Raw genomic sequence first — 15,696 nt, 5'->3', positions numbered from 1 at the left:
AAGCAGTAGGGGCTTAATCAATCTTTACTAAAGGAGTGAGCATGTGGAATGGGCTGCCAATGCTCCCCTCACTGGGACTCTCCAAGATAATGTTAGAGGGCCTTTGGTGGGGGATACAAGGATGCTTGTTCAGGTACTGGATGGACTGGATGGCCTCTGCTTTCCTTTCCAACTCCAAAGGCTTGGAACCCTGAGAATGAATGAATGAAGGGAGGTGCTGGCAGTGATTAACAGAAGCACCTGAGAACTTCACAAGGTTCTTTGACAGGTGGGGAGAGAGAGACAGAGAGAGACAGAGACAGAGACAGAGACAGAGAAGAGGGGAAAAGGGGAAAAGGGTAGAGAAGGAGAGGGGGAGAGTGTGAGAGAGTGCGAGAGAGGGATAGAGAATGAGAGGAAAAATAGAGGCGGGGCTGAGGAGGAGGAGGAGGCCCATCTTATTATAGTAAATTCACACCTGTGCCCTCTGTCTATGCCTGTACACTTCTTCTAACTGCCCTAATAAAGAAAAAAAAATTCTTAGGAATTACCAGTATCATCTTCCCATGTAGTGTGCAAACAGTCTAACCTTATTGAACCCCTTGTGATTTCTCTTTCTTTTTTGCCTTTTTATGCTTCTTTTGGGTCTTGTGTTTGAATGTCAATGTTTTTCTTCTGCTCTAGTCTTTCATCAGGAATGCTTGAAAGTCTTGAATTTCATTAAATATCCATTTTTTTCTTTGAAGGATTATACAGTTTTGCTGGGTAGTTGATTCTTGGTTGTGATCCTAGCTCCTTTGCTTTCTGGGATACAATATTCCAAGCTCTCTGATCCTTTAATATAGAACCTGCTACATCTTGTGTTATTCTGATTGTGGCTCCATGATATTTGAATTGTCTCTTTCTAGCTGTTTGCAGTACTCTCTCCTTGACCTGGGAGGTTTGGGATTTAGCTGTGATATTCCTTGGAGTTTTCATTTTGGGATCTCTTTCAGGAGGTGTCCAGTTGATTCTTTTGATTTTTATTGTGTTCTAAGATATCAGGGCAATTTTCCTTGATAATTTTTTGAAAGATGATGTCTATGCTCTTTTTCAATCATTTATAGTTAGTCCAACAATTCTTAAATTATCTCTCCTCATTTTCCAGGTCAGTTGTTTTTCCAGTGAGATATTTCACACCTTTTCCTATTTTTACATTTTGTTTTATTGTTTCTTAATGTCTCATGGAGTCATTAGCTTCCACTTGCCCAATTCCAATTTTTTAGAAGTTATTTCTTCAGTAAGCTTTTGTACTTCCTCTTTCTTTGACCAATTCTGTTTTTTTAAGTTATTCTTCTCCAAAGTGGATTTTTGTGCCTCTTATCACTTGACTTATTCTGTTTTTTTAACGTTATTTTCTTCAGTATTTTTTTGTGTTTTCTTTACTAAGCTGTCAACTTTCTTTCATCACTTTCATTTTTCCTCATTTTCCCTCTACCTCTCTTATTTGATTTTTTTTTAAAAAGTTGAACTCTTCCAGGTCCTGAGACCAACTCACATTTTTTTTAAAATAATTCATTTAGTTTTTGTTTTCCATATTCACTTCAATTCCCATTTTTCTTTGAGACTTTGCATGTATCTGCTTTGATTTCATTGTCTTCTGAGTTTGTGTTTTGATCTTCCTTGATCTTCCCATTATTATCTATGGTCATATTCTTTTCTGATGTTTGCTTATTTTTGTAGTCTTTTTTCTACTTTTAAATTCATGTTGAATTTGGCTTTGCTCCAGGTGCAGAAGGGGCACCATCTTAAGCTTTGGGTTTTTCATGTTGCTATCTTCAGAAGTAGTTCTGGGGGTTTTTGAGTTTCAGTTCTTCCAAGGTGGTATGATCTAAGGAGAGCTGTTGTCACTTAACCTTGCTATGACCTATGACCAACCATAAGCACTCTTTTTTACCCTGGATCTCTGACAAGTATCCATTCTCCTGTTAATGCTTCTTCTCTCCATGGGACTGAAACCCAGAATCCTGTATGGTAATGCAACAGAGCTTGTACCCGGTGCCAGAAAAGGATCTCCTGTACCTCCTGACCATTTGTGTGACCCCTTTTTCTGTCTGTGGGCTGAGAGCTCTGGAAGCTGCTGCTGCTGCATTACCCCCAAGGCTTACTGCTGGTTTGTGGGGTACTATGCACTGCCTGGCACAGCTTTACTGATGGCTTGCCAGGGACCAGCACTAGCCTATGCTTCAATCTTACCCCATTGATACAAACCTTTCTTGCTGACCTTCTTGGTTGTCTTGGGCCAGAAAATTGTTTCACCTCATGTTTTGTTTGTTCTACTGTTCCAGGATTTGTTTTGAGGCATTATTTTAATGTTGTTTGGAGGAGAATTTGGGAGAGCTCAGGAAATTCCCTGTCTTTACTCCATTATCTTGGTTCTTCTCCCTCAATATGGATTAATTAAAAGAAACTTTATGTTTGTTAGACTCCAGGGAGCAAAGAGTTTGTGTGTTATGAATATTGGGAAAATTTTGTTACCATTTTGAAGGTGTGACAAGTTTTTGCATTATTCCTTGGGTTAAGAGAAAAAAAAAACTCCCTATTTGTGTTTCCTTACAGAAGATGTGTATAAAACTGCATTGAGAGATTTACACATACACAGCTACATATAGCGAATGTCATACTCGTGAACAATGTTTCTCTAGACTTCTGGAGAGTAAAGCTTAACATCACATTGTCTAAGTGAGAACAAACAAGATTTCAATGTGAATTTTCCATTTACTAAAGCTATAATCTTCCATATCACCACAGGCCTATGTAATGCTTTGAAGTTAAAGCTTTAAAAAATGTCACAAGATTTATTTAGTGCTAACATAGTACCTATTAGTGCCAATCATTTTATAAGGTATCTCAATTTGAGTCAGATTTCATTAGCACAAACATCAAAGGGGTATAGAAATGTTTTCATTGAGCTTGGCTTTTAAGAGAGAAAATAATTTTCTAAGTAAGTGAGTCCTTGGTCAGGCCTATTTATTCATTCATTCATTCCTTTGTTTGTTTATTCATTCATTCAAGTATTTATTTATTTTAGCTTAGCACTTACTCTATTGGAGTTTGAAATACCTTATTATCTCTATCTTGTAAATGGGTCATCTGTTGCATAGAGTTCACTCTCACAACTTAGATTGCATAGGAATACAGTAGAATATTAGGAATATTTTACATTGGGGCATCTAAATTCCAATTTTAACAACATTTAACTGGGACTTCTTTATCTTACTTTGTATATAATTAAAAAACATAGTTTACCAATTTATTTTATTTTTCTATTCCCCCAACTCCTAGTGTCTTTCCTCTCATAATTATATTTTATTCATTTGTTATATGTTATGCATATACTTACATATGTAACTCAAATCTCAAAACCAATGGGTAAGTGACTCTCTTCATTGATGGAAGCCTGCATGAGGTGTGGAGCAGAGTTGACACAAGAGGAAAGTATCAGGCTTTTTGAGTCTTTTTGGGTTCTGCAGTTATTTTGGGTGCTTTGGGCTTCCAGTTTCAAGAGAGAAGATAGAAGATGCCAACTCCACTTCAGGTTTCTGAGGGAAAAGGGAAGAAGACAATGTAAGAGGAGCTGGAAGTCACCATTTTGTACCCAGTTTGCTACACTAGAGATTTCAGGGAATTTCCCCTTTTGTGAAATCTAGGATTTTCTATTTTGGTTTAACTGAGTTCCCTCACTCCAAAAAGGAGAGCTCCTTCATTCTGTATTGCTATCTTGTTTGATATATATACATACATACATACATACATGTGTGTGTATATGTACACATATACATATTCCCTCATGTATAACTTCTATATTTTTTTTTTTTTGCTATTTAGCTTAGATAAATGGGTTTCTTTGCTACCTGCTAGGTGTGTTCATTGCGTAACTACTATTTGGTGGGAAGAGAGTCAAGTCTTGGATATAAAGCTTGGGGTCTTGCTTTACCCATTAATGAAACAATAATCAGAAGTTAGCTAGAATCTGAAAATCACATCCCCTAGAATAATATTATTTAAGGAAACAGATAGATATACTTCTAGCCCAGTATTTCCTCTCTCTGAAGAAAGTAGAGTGACTAAGTATCTGACCCAACTTTCTGTTTCCATTTCTGGCAGAAATTATAATCTCCCATGGGGAAAGATGGGAGCAGATGAGGCTAGAGATGTCTATTTTGTCTTCCTTTGAGCCACACAATAATACTTACCTGCTATCTGTGGGGGATGACACTCACTATATAAATAATACTCTTATCCAAATGCAGTGGGAGTGATTCTAAGGACAGTTCTACAGAGATGCCTCCTGCATGAGGAGAGAGAGACAGAGAGAGACAGAGAGAGAGAGAGAGATAGAAATGGGACTCTTGATTTGCTGAGAGTCTTCTAAGCCTGTGTAGAGAGACTGAAGAGAGACTAAAGAGAAGCAGAAAGTGTGATTTTTTTCCAAAAAAATATTTTATTATTTATTTTTTGCAAGGCAATTGTGGTTAACTCACTTACCCAAGCAGTTAGTAAATGTCAAGTGTCTGAGGCCAGATTTCAACTCAGGTCCTTCTGACTCCAAGGTTGGCGCTCTATCTACCGCATCACCTACCTGTCCCATTGTTCGCAGAGCTAATGACATGTAGGAGAGATCTGTACATCCCCCTATTTGACTCCTACTTCCTGTATCCACAGGAACTTCTCCTTGGATGACTTGAGATTTTGTCTTGCTCCTGAGCTGAAGAGCTCATTTGGTCTTATGTACCATATTAGCTAGTCTAAGCTTTACAACTTCCCTAATTTATATTTATTGTTTGCTTAGATCAATGTGCTTGTTAGCTATACAAGAATATATTCTGTATTACCAGCATTTGGTTGAAATAGTTCAGCTGGCCCAGAGTAAACAAAGTATTACCCTCCCTTTGAGAGCAATAAGGAAAAGTAGATTTTATTCTGAACCCTAAATTTTATTCTGAACCCCTAGATTAAAGATCTTTGAAATGTTATAGACAGAAATAATGCTAGCTCAATATCTTCTCTTGTAGCTAATACAAGAGATGAATAAGCATTCAGCTATGGCACTCTTCTTATCCCCTACCAAAGCAGAAATCACAAAGGCTACACCCATTATCAGTGATCTATCCATACCACAGGTAGGAACTATTCAGTCATCAATCCATGCATACACACTATTACATACATGCTGTTTAAGGATGTAATTTTTTATTACATATGAGTTTTACTTATTTACATACTTTTCTTTATTGTGGGTATATCTATTTATTACTTGTTATCTTACCCCATTAGAATGCGAATTTCTTGAAGGACTTTTTTTTGCTTTTCTTTGTGTTAGCATAGTGTCTGGAACATAGTAAAGCATTTGATAAGTGTTTATTAATGGGTTTATTGATTATTTCAGTGTTCAAGCTGTTTAAAGAAATTGAATTAAAGGCAAACTTATCTGGCTACCATTTAAATATAAATTATTTTTCACTGACATCCTAAATGAACTGAAAGAGTTAAAATGTTTTCTAAAATATTTGATCCCAGGGAGTGATTTAAGTACTAGGGAAATGATATTATTTATTGGATATTGTTTTTGTCTAATTTATATTTTTACTTTATGTTTAAACACTATCAAGAATTAGTAAAATGTAACATTCTCATCCAATTCACATGAAAAAATAAGCATTAGATTTTGATTCAAATCATAATAAAATATCCTTTTACTCATGTGAAGCCATAACTTTTTATTGGATTATTTCCCCATGTGCTAGTGAAGAGAAAGCAATCACTGAAAGAGATACAGCAAATAGCAGTATCCTGATTGAATAAAATGACTAATCATGAGAATCTTAGGGAATTCATTTAGAATCTCTGTCTAACAAAGCTTAATCAAGACCTTGAAGGATTTAATGGTAAAATGCCTAATCTCATGCTCTTTCAATTAAAGTCTCTAAGCTACTGTTCTTAAGCATAACAACATTTCCCTCTCTCATGCCTTTGTCCTTAGTCCATCTGTGTGTGAGAATTTCTTCAAATCTGTGTTTGGGGAAGGAGCAGTAAATAGATTTCTGACTGGATGGCTGTTTGAAGTACTTTCTTCTGTTCATGTACTTTAAGTAACTGCACTGCTAGGAGCTCTAGTGCTATGAGAGAAAAGCAGACAAAGCAAAATCAGGATCAACAATTGTTGAATGAACAAAAATTGAATCAAATGAGAAAAAAAGCTATATAGAAATGGGCCTGGGTGGCAGATGATAGTTATCTCCTACCTGCTCTGTTTGGCATGTATGGAACATTTCAGGGAGGAATACTAGCTCATGATCTTTGCAATCCTGCATTTGTTCTAGGAAATAGCTCTGTGGGAATGTCTTCAGGTGTGTTAGACAGATGGCCCTGGAAAAATTTTTCCTAGAATGATTTTTAATTCCTCTGAAAAGGGCCATTTTAAGAGCAGCATGACAATGAACCAACCAGCTACTTGTAATGCTATGTTACCAATTAGTATGAATTTGGAAAACTTCTGGAACAGACACCACTTAGAAGTACCTTATGTTACTTGGAATATTATATTATTTGGAAAGAAAATTGAAAACACAAATTGTCCAATTTTTTCATATTTGAAACACCTGGATACTGGACAATGGCATTTAACTTACTGATTTAAAAGTTTCACAGAGTTCAAAAATATTTTAGTGAGTTTCTTGAATTAACTTTTTGAAGTGCTTTTGGACTTGAATCTTGAAATTTTTATCAAGAACTCTTACTTCCACTATTGTCACTGAAATGGTGATCTCATAAAGATAGACAACCAAAATGATTTCAGGGATTTTATGACAAAATTCTCAGCAAAAGTATTTCTCCTTCCCTTACTCTGCCTTCCCTTCTCTTCCTCTTCCTTTCTCTTCCCTTGCTTTTCCTTTTCTTTCCATTTCCTTCCCAGAGATGTTGTTCAGGAATTTGTACTATCTAGTTTTTATTCTTGTCTTTCTAGCATCAATAACACTGGCTTTTTTAAACTGATTTTTTATTGTGGTGTTCAGTATTTTATTTTTTTCTAGTTACATGAAAAAAAGCAATTTTAACACTTGTTTTTAAAACTTTGATTTCAAAGTTCTCTCTCTTCCTCTCTTCCCACCCCCTCATTGAGAAGGCAAGGAATTCAGTATAGGTTATATATGTGTAGTCATGCAAAACACTTTCATAAGAGTCATGTGGTGAAAGATTAACTGTATTTCCCTCCATCCTATCCCACCCAACATTAATTACATGCTCTCCTTTGACCCTGTCCATCCTCAAAAGTGTTTGCTTCTAATTACTCCCTCCCCCAATCTGCCTTCCCTTCTATCACCCCCACTTCTCTTATCCACTTCCCCCCTACTTTCCTGTAGGGAAGATAGATTTCTATACCTGATTGTATGTGTATGTTATTCCTTCTTTAAGCCAATTCTTATGAAAGTAAGGTTCACTCATTTCCTCTCACCTTCCCCCTTTTCCCCTCCACCATAAAAGCTTTTTCTTGCCTCTTTTATGGCAGATAAATTATCCCATTCTACTACTCCTTTTTTTCTCCCAGTACATTCCTCTCTCACCCCTTAATTTTATTTTTAGATATCATCCCTTCATATTCAACTAACACCTGTGCCCTGTGTCTATATAAACTCCTTCTAGCTACCCTTATAATGAGAAAAGTCTTATGAGTTACAAATATCATCTTTTCATGTAGGAATGTAAACAGTTCAACTTTAAGAAGTTCCTTATGATTTCTTTTTCTTGTTTACCTTTTTATGCCTCTGTTGAGTCTTGTATTTGAAAATCAAATTTTCTATTTAGCTCTGGCCTTTTCTCAAGAATGCATTAAATTCCTCTACATCATTGAATATCAATTTTTCCCTTCATGGATTAAACTCAGTTTTGCTGGGTAGGTGATTCTTGGCTGCAATCCTAGCTCCTTTGACTTCTGGAATATCATATTCCTAGCCCACCAGGCTGCTAAATTTTGAGCTATTCTGATTATGGTTCCACAACACTTGAATTGTTTATGATTGCTTGCAATTCTCCTTGACCTGCGAACTCTGGAATTTGGCTATAATATTTCTAGGAGTTTTCCTTTTGTGATCTCTTTCAGGAGATGATGGGTAGATTCTTTCAATTTCTATTTACCTTCTGGTTCTAGAATATCAGGGCTGTTTTCCTTGATAATTTTTTGAAAGATGATATCTAGGCTCTTTTTTTTTGATCATCACTTTCAGGTAGTCCAATAATTTTTAAATTATCTCTCTTGGATCCGTTTTCCAGGTTAGTTATTTTTCTAATGAGATATTTCACATTATCTTCTATTTTATCATTTTTTTGTTTTTGTTTTATAATTTTTTGATTCCTCATAGTCATTAGCCTCCATTTGCTCCATTCTAATTTTTAAGGAATTGTTTTGTTCACTGAGCTCTTGTCCCTCCTTTTACAGTTGGCCAATTCTGCTTTTTAAGGTCTTCTCTTCATTGGCTTTTTGGACCTCTTTTGTCATTTGGTCTAGTCTATTTGTTAAAGTGTTATTTTCTTCAGTATTTTTTTTAATCTCCTTTAGCAAGCTGTTGACTCATTTTTCATGATTTTCTTGCATCACTCTCATTTCTCTTCCCAATTTTTCTTCTACTTCTCCTACTGGCTTTGCAAAATCCTTTTTGACCTCTTCCATGGCCTGAGATCAATTGATATTTTTCTTGGAGGCTTTGGATGTAGGAGCTTTGACTTTGTTGTCTTCTTCTGAGTGTGTTTTGATCTTCCTTGACATCATTGTAAGATTTTATAGTCTGAGTTTTTTTTTTCTGCTGTTTATTCATGTTCCCAGCCAGTTTCATGACTTTTTAACTCTTTGTTAAGGTAGAGCTCTGCTTCCAGGGTGGAGGGTGTACCATCCCAAGCTTCAGGGGTTTTGTGCAGCTGTTTTCAGATGCACTTCCAGGGACCTGTAAATTTTCAGTTCTTCTTTCTGAGGTGACATGATCAAAGGAGAGGTGTTAACTCCTCTCCTGGTCTGTGCTCTGGTCTATGAGTGACCACAAGCACTCTTTTCTGTGCTGGAATTATGAGGAGGGTACCCTTTCTACTGCTGCCACAAGCTCTGCTAATGCTAGTGCTCCTCCTTGCCCCAGGACTGCCACCTGCTTTTAATAAGCACATTTTTGTTGACAGATTTTTACCTCAATTTGTTTTGTATCATTCAGTAGGTTAATTTACACTAGATGTTCTTAACTTTCTGTGTAATGGACACTTTGGGAAGTCTGGTGAAATGTAAGGACATTTTCTCAGAATTGTATTTTTAAGGGCATAAAATAAAATACATGGAATTTCAAAAGGGACTCATTATATTGAAATATACACTTCAAAAGATTGGTTTAAGTTCATAGATCCCTTGTAATCTATCTGCAAATCCCTTGAAAGTCTATGAACCCCTGGTTGAGAACTTCCAGTCTCTACAATCCTTAATATTTTACACACACACACACACACACACACACACACACACACACACACATTATATATACATATGTATACACATACACACACACACCTATATGTGTGTATGTGTGTATTATATATATATGCATATAAATGTGTGCATTATACTTGTGTATGTATAAATATGTGTATATTATATATGTATGTGTATATATGTATATGTATATGTGTGTGTGTGCATATGTGTGTGTGTACATATTTCTGCAGTAATATTGTATCCATTGTTGAATGTGATCAAATCTGAGTCTTCTGACTAGGATAAGATTTCATGGTAGCATACTATGCAGTTGAGAATGACATTCCTGAAACCTCACATATCACTTTGTTTTTTGCCACTCTAATACCCTTACCATGTAATGCAATTCAAATCAACCCAACACTTATTAAATGCTTCCTATATGCCAAGTATGGTGCTATCTGTTAGGTATACCAAGAAAAAAATGAAACAATCCCTGTTATAAGAAGCTTGTACTCTGCTGGAACAGTTTTCATTACAGCTACCTACATACCTTTCTATCCTCCCTAATGAACTACTATGACAGTATAACTACTATATATGAATATAAGGACTGTCTTATCTAAACTTTGTATATGTTCCAGTGCTTAGGTAGCAAAATAATTCACACATTGTGCATTATAGAGGCATAATAAAGGTTTGTTGCATAAAAATTTATAAATATGACTGAGAAATGCCCAACTACTTTGTTTTTCATGTTGAAAGAAAACCAAATTTATTCCTATAAGAGCTTTGGATTCCAGTAAAATTTCTCTTGTTTATCCTGGCCATCCCCACTTTTTATATTCTACCAGTTTCTGAAGTTGAATTCTACTTTTGTTTTGAGAATTAAGCCTTCCAAATATTCTAAGAGTTTTGAAAGAAGGTACTTCATTACTCTCTGAAATTCTCACTGACAGAGACAAGGCATTCTTTCATTACATTTGAAAGTGAGGCAACATGTTTGCTTCCCCAAATCCTCATGATGTTTCCTGCAGGCCAGTTCAAGAGCAGAACAATAATGCAATTACTGTTCAGTGCTTGTGGAAGGGCAGTTCATATCCATTACCACAGAAACACCATGTTCTCCCTTTGATAGTTTGTAGTCTATAGCCATAGGAAACGATGATATAATCATGAAGAAACAGGGACAGGGATATGTTTTCCCTGGAGTTCTCTTTTCCTAATGAATACACTGTTTCATTGTAATGGATTGGCCTTTAAGCACTAATGTAAATCTTATGGCTGGTTGTTTTATTAATTGTTTGAACCATGCTTGTTGGGCTTGTTAATTCACCCTAAGCAAGGACCACCAATGATTAATCTTTTTCTTATTCCTGACATCATGCTTTACAATTATTGATTTAAAAAAAACCAATTAGATATTTTAGTCTTTTACAAACTTGTACCAAAAACAAAACAAAAACCTGCAGCCACTAAATGAATCTGATGCCACAGAATGATGCCCTTTGGAACCAAGTGAGTCATGGTATAATTGTTCAGTTCATTTACACACAAAAGTAGCATTAACTATTTAAGAAGCAAGGGCACATTTTACAAGAGATAAGTGAATCAAAACGTTCCCTTTACCAGGGCTACATCTGATGTGCTGCATCCAAGAGTGTTCTCAGTGGGGGACTGACAAGTGCAATTCAGAGCTACCATGTACCTTATAAATCAGAGGTGATAGTTACAGGTTTGGCCACAGTTACGACAGCTCAGGCTACATCACTCTTCTCTTAATGGCTTTCAACTTTCAGAACCATGGACAGTGGAGGTCTGTAAGAAGTTTCATTCAAAAGAATTTGGCTTCCTATGCTTATGCCTAAAGCTTCTGTCTGTAACAAAATGGTACATCTTTACCACTTAGGGTCCTTGTCTACTATAACATTGACCATTATCTTAGATTTTTGCATTTCCAAGTTCTACTTCCAAATCACATTTTTAGACTGGTGTTTTATTATTACAAGGAATTAAAAATAAACTGACTTCAGGTGTGTCTAAGATACCTTTTGTTCCTCTAAATAATTTCCATTCTAAGGTGTACATCATTTATAGACTTTATTCTTAGCTATTCCAAAGAAATTTCATATTACATGTCATAGTTGGGCATATGGTATTCTGACTGTCCACATATTCCAACTAGTAAAGAATTGCTGTACATATGCACATAGGTTCTTGTTCAGATAACTAGAATACCACTTATACTATACTTAACACAAGAAAATATAATCACATAAAAATTCAGAAGACACTACAGGATATTACATCATCATATATATTAATTATCACATTTAAATAGATGTAGAAGTTGTAGGTTAAATTGTTATAGGCTATTTACTGTAACCTGGGAGGAGCTGATCAAGAATAATGACAATAAATCCTTTATATCACTTATTTATTTTCCCATTCTTTTTTGCAATAGTGAAAACATTTTTATAGTTTGCTTTTCAATTAACTAATGACAATTCACAAAACAAAAACAAATGAACAAACAAAAAGGGGGCAGCTAGGTGGCGCAGTGGATAGAGCACCGGCCCTGAAGTCAGGAGGACCTGAGTTCAAATCCGACCTCAGACCAAACACTTGACATGTACTAGCTGTGTGACCTTGGCCAAGTCACTTAACCCCAATTGCCTCACACAAAAAAAAACAAAAACAAAAAACCAGACAATTCACAAATACTCATGTACTTATATCATATTTTATATAATTTTGATAGTAAAGTACATTACATTATTCAGGATGAGGTACTATCTATCATTTTGAAGTCTGAAAAATCAGTTCTTTTCTCCTCCACAAACTGTCCTTTGAGTTACAGAGATAGTAAAGTGGAAAACCATTGGAACTGAAGTGATAGAACCTGAGTTCAAATCTCAAATACCTTGCTTATGAGCTGTGCCACTTTAGGAAAACAACTTAGCTCTTTAGGGCTTCTATTTCCTCACATGAAAAGTGAGGAAACTGTCACTATCATTATCACTAAGATCCTTTTCAACTATGAAACTTAGTGAGGGAGTTGGGATTCATTTAAAAGGTGGGAATTTAGCAGCAGACATGATGCATACTACACAGTGAGTTTTGTAAGAGAGAAGAAACATCTACTTCTAGTATCTGTCACTGCTAGATAGTACAGTGTTTATAACACTGGGTTCCAAGTCTGGAAGACCTATGTTCAAGTCCTGAGTCTGACGTTCTCTATATATGTCACTCTGGACAATTCACTTAATCCTTTAATTATCTGGACAATTCTCCAAGACTATAAGTTGTAGAGAAGGTGCCTACTTGCATTGGTAGAAGAAATTTCCTTGTTTATAGGTCTCCTCCCTTTACATAGAGATAGATAGCTAGTAAGCTACACAGATAGAGAAACAGAACATTTATTTAGTGCTTATTATAGTGCCAGGCACTGTGTTAGGTTCTGAGGAAAAATATAAGCAAGAAAAGCAATTTCTTCCCTCAGGTGCTTACATTCGAAAAGGAGGAGATAACACAACGGGCAGGTTGATGTTATGTGGGCTGGTAGAAAATTAAGTTCTAACTTCTATGTGAAGGTCACATAGAAAGAATGAAGTATTCTTTCAAGGGTAATTGATTTGCTCTTTTAACTGTTATGATCTTCAGAGAGGAAAAATGAATTTAGCTAATGTTATTCACATAAGATCAAAACTATTTCCAAGCTGTTTGCTAAGGCTTTTTTGTCTGTTCAGGTGTTGCCTTCTTTTTCACTTCATTGCCTTTGATTCTCAATAAATAAGTAATAATAAAAATTAATAATTCTATGGTATATATGTGGTGTTATAAGAGAGGTAAGAGGAAAACACATGAACCATGCTGTGGATCATTAACAATGTACTGAACCAGACCAGAAGCAAAAATGCCCTCTCTTACCCTCTGTGGACATAGCAATTACATTGCCTCACATTAGTGGGTTATACATTTTGGAAGAAAACCAGTCATTTGAGAATTCTTCCTGCTCCACTGTTTAAGCCTGCTTAAGTTAGTTCTGCTTGGAATGCAAAGAGGTTGAAATAGGGCTCCTCTCTTACTATTCTAATTAGCTGTGTTATTGATCATTTTCTGGAGTTCCTGAGCAATATGCAAGTCAAGACGTTTCATCTAGAGAGGAATAAATGATTTAAAGACAAATGTAAACAATTAGAAAACAGACTGACTGCAAGATTAACTATTGTTGTACCTGTTATGTTTAAGTATTACCATTACACGGACACCATTTACATAATGCTCAAGAGAATAAATATAAATATATTTACATAAATGTGTGTATACACATCAACACAGAGTGAACTCATCATTATTGATTTTTACTCACAGAAAGAATAAGAACAACTAAAAACTATGAATAACCCTAATTAATCATTTAAAAATATTGTTTTACTTACTTTTCTAACCTTAAACCTTGGACCAACCCTATAAAAAAAACTTTGGCTAGATTAAGATTTAGATCCTTTATTTTCCCCTTCCCTCTCTCTCTAGTTGATTTGCTAATTATTAGTGAAATGATTCAGAGGCATACAACTAAAGGAAGAAGGAAGTTTTGGACAGTATACCAACAGGATACTTAGGAATTGAATGTTAAGTGAATACTTAAAAGAACGAAGATAAAACATATTTCAGTCTTTAACATCAATGACAGTACATATCAAGATATGTTTTCTTGAATAACATTAGAACTTTAGACTGTAATTTTATAGTTTATACAACTTTTATAGCACAGTTTAAGTGGGAAAGTCACAATTGTTGGACTAAAAATCACATTGTCACTGCATATTCTGTGACTTTAATCTTCCTATCATTCCTGTTATTTTTTCTTAATATTTTTCCTTTGTGTTGTCTCTTTTTAAGCCTTCATGGCCAAAACAAAGTTAGCATGGTGGCAGAGTGTATAGAGTGCTGGGCCAGAAGTTAAGAAGACCTGAGTTCAAATCTTGCATCAAAAGCCTACTAGCTGTGTGACCTGGTCACATAGCTTAACTTATGTCTGCCTGATTTCCTCAACTGTTAAATAATGATAACAATAACACATGCTTCCTGGGATCGTAATATGAATCAAATTAAATAATATTTATAAAGTACTTGACATAGCGCCCAATTTTTCATAAATACTTTTTTCTTTCCAAAATATCAGCCAAGTCCCCTTTCCCCACATGAATATTACTTCTATATTAACCAACTTGATCTTTCTGCCTAAATTTTCCTACTTCAGCATATCTTTTAATTTTCTACAAAAAAATCTCAAAACCAGTCTTATCATGTCACTCCCCTATTCAAGAAACAACAATGACTACATTTTAGATCTTGTTAGACCCCAAATTAGATCCATGTTAGGTCTAACTTAAACATCTCAACTTAACATTCAAAGTCTTTCACACCTACCTAAATTGATCAATAGAAGGTTGGCAAGGGATCCAGGAAATACCACACCTTAGGAATCAGGCAGGAATGGAATTCAAATTCAACCAGCATTTACCAACTACCTACTATGTTGGAAGCACTGTGCTAGATGCTCAAGATATAAAAATACCACTAAAACAGTCTGAGCCCTTAAAGAGCTCACATTCTACTGGGATAGGGATGGAGGTGACAATAACATAGACACAAATAATTATCAATAAAAGTGCCAGATGAGAGCAAACAGTAATGGCAAGTAAGCAGAGACTCAGGATCTTGTGGAACAGGAGGGAATAGAAAGTGTTACAATGACATCAAACATCAAAGGTGATTCCAGGTGGTACAATAGAACCACAAGGCAGAGAAAGAGAGAAGGGAGACATAATGGAAATGAACCAGATGGGATCTAGAATACTCAGACACACAGCAAGAGAAATGAACTTTCCACACAAGAGATGACTGAATCATTGGGAACTTGAGGAATAAGAGGTGAAAATTTGATGGAAATAGATAAAAGTTAGTTGAGGGTTTCTAACTTCAAATGTCCTGTGATAATGTGCACTGATGTGTTGTGGTGGGGTGTGGTATAACTAGTCAGTCAGGTGCTGCAGTGAATAGAGCACAGTACTTGGAATCAGGAAGATGAACTCAAATATTATCACATATACATACTAACTGTATAAACCCAGACAAATCACTTAACATCTCTTTGTCTTACTTTCCTCATATAGCAATTACCTCTGGGGGTTGCTGTAAGGATCAAATAAGTTGGCATATAT

This window comes from Vombatus ursinus, unplaced genomic scaffold (genome assembly GCF_900497805.2).
Source record: "Vombatus ursinus unplaced genomic scaffold, bare-nosed wombat genome assembly UNPS02014872.1, whole genome shotgun sequence".
NCBI lineage: Eukaryota > Metazoa > Chordata > Mammalia > Diprotodontia > Vombatidae > Vombatus > Vombatus ursinus.
This window is presented reverse-complemented; position numbering follows the sequence as displayed.